We start from the raw sequence: 2,754 nt of genomic DNA, 5'->3' as shown, positions 1-2,754 counted from the left end.
TATGAAGGGTACAGATAAAATAAGTGACCTGATTCCTACCTAGAAGGAACATGTAATTTAATTCTGTTGATAAGCTAGATATGAATAAAACAAAGTTTTAAGTGATTTTGTGAAATAATAAGAAAATTAGGTGTGTACTAAAATTGTAATCAAATAGCATAAACAAGAAGTGTAGTAGCTGTTCAGAGTCAGAAGACAGTAACAGATGCACTTATAAACGCCTACTGAAAGGATCTAATTAATTTAATTCATTCAATAAATATTTAATGAGAAACTATTATATACTAATCGACAAATTGGGAATTCAAAAATAAATAAATCAAGGGCCTTGTCAGTAACCAAGAGGTTTTAAGCCAGTGAACCTTAATATTTACTCTAGATGGATTAGATCCTCATGGCATGATTGACTGTCTCCCAAACCATCAATCAATTGGCAAGGGTCAATAGTTTTACAGAAGGCACCTACAGAAAAATTGGATTGTTCTTTGAGAGTTCTTAAACTATAGTTACCAATAATCTTTTCTATCATGGAAATTATGAACTTAAAAAATATGAAAATGAAATAAAATAATTTCCCTGAAGAATTTCATTAAATGGGTCATGGCATATAGAAACATAATTGTGCCTACTCTAAACAAACTATATTCTAAGCAAAGTTGACTTATAATATTAAAACAGATTTCTTCTGTTCATTAAAATTGGTTACTTATTATTATTAAATGCTTTCCACATATACGTAGGTTATAAAAATGTATTTTGGGGTTGCATTGTTGAATTTGCATGAATTGTTTATAAAATGAAAAAGTTTTGCTCATATTCTAATTTTTATGGGTTTTATGCACGTAACCTTCTATTGAATACCAACAAATAGAAAAATTACCACCATCTCCAGATAAGATTCAAACAATTAAAAATGAAAGGAAATTTAGGTAAACACGAAAACATCAACTATCTTTAGAAACATAAAATACCAGTGGCTAGTGGATATTTTGGGGGAGATGATTTTTTTCTGGTTCCATTCTATCATTATTTTAGAATGAAAGAATAATCAGGTTATGGGAAATGTATGAAAATATTTTTATTTTCAATTAACAACTCAAAAACAAAGAAGTGTGATAAAAGACATAGGAACTAATTGAATTATACTGACGATATATGCCTCTAAATTTCATTGAGCTGCAGCTATTTGTTTGAAAGATTATTTCATAATCACAACCTGAAAATTAACTTTTGGAGATAAGACTGCCTACTCTCACTGTAAACATTATTATTTTATTATTGTATAATATTTATTTCTTGAAGTAAGTTAGACCTTTTCCCAACCAGTTCAAACAGGATACAACCTACTTAATTTTTTGTTTGTTTTTTCCAAATGCCTTCTTCTAGATCAAGATGTCTTTTGACCAAAATTGAAGTTAAAGGAAATTATCAGCATGATGACTTTCAAGCAATATGTGCTGATACAATTTGGCTACATTTAAAAATGTCTTTAGAAACATTTATTCATCTTCCATGAGAAGGTGTCTGTGTAAGGTCTATGAAAATGGATGGTGATTTAAAACATAGATTTTTTTAAACTAGATTTATTATTATAAATGGGTGTAACTCAGGGACAGCTAGATGGAAGAGGTGCATAGGGCAAGGTATGTGGAAAGGGCACAGAGCTTCCATGCTTTCTCAGAATATACCACTCTCTCCAAATCTCTAAAAGTAGAATATTTTTATGTAACTTTTGTTCAAAACAAAACCTATTCCGGGAAGAAAATTACCTGACATTTCAGTCTACCTTAGCAAAAAAACCCTTCTTAAGCATAATATTGGATATGTATTTCCTCTCTCTCCTTTTTTAGACGATAGGGAGTTAAAACAAAAGAGAATTGACTTGGTGGAAATGGGAATTTATATAGCATTAAGAAACTAATGGATATATCTATTCATTTGTAACCAACTGTGTGTGAAGTAATATGCTAATAATAGTTACAAGATAAATGAACACATATACAGATGGGTGATCAAATGAGCATTCTTTTTATTCCACATTGAAATGATACTCTAGGAAGTATATCTACACTGTGTAAAGGCAGAAAGGACAGGAAGAAGTTGGGAGATGAAATTAAACTGATCTTTTCATCTCGATTCCCATTTTTAATTTCCCTAGTTAAACAATGAGTGAGACAATAAACTATCTAAGAGTAGCAAAATGAGCATATAAAAAGATGTTAGGTGATTCTGTGATAAAAGAAGTTCAGAAAAGCTGATAATCTTAGAAGAGATCGGAGACAACTCAAAAGTATATATGCAGTAGCAGAAGTCAATTGAATGGATGAAACAATGAGATAATTCATTTTCTTGCACAAAGTGACCTAAATGAAGGTAAGTTGGCTGAAATTACCATGCAAACAAAAATTAAATCCATATTTGAAATTATAATGAAAATAGGAAGAAAGCCAGAATCAGAATAATCAAAATAAATGTGCCATGATTCAGCAAGTTATTTATGCAGCTTTAATTAACAGGTCAATTCAAATGGGTAGAGTTTTAGCACAATTAAAACTTGAGAAGGTACAGAATCTTCCAAAAGAATCCAGTCAAATGAGTCAAAAGAATTTGAGAGGTAGAATTCTACAATGTGTATCCTCATTAGGCCCCTAAAATGGCAGCTAGAGATGTATTTCCTCCAGGATTTGTAGTAAGCCAAGTCATTTACTAACATCTTTTGGGTTGGTTCATGAGGTAGTTTTAAAATTATTTATA

This window comes from Mustela lutreola, chromosome X (genome assembly GCF_030435805.1).
Source record: "Mustela lutreola isolate mMusLut2 chromosome X, mMusLut2.pri, whole genome shotgun sequence".
NCBI lineage: Eukaryota > Metazoa > Chordata > Mammalia > Carnivora > Mustelidae > Mustela > Mustela lutreola.
This window is presented reverse-complemented; position numbering follows the sequence as displayed.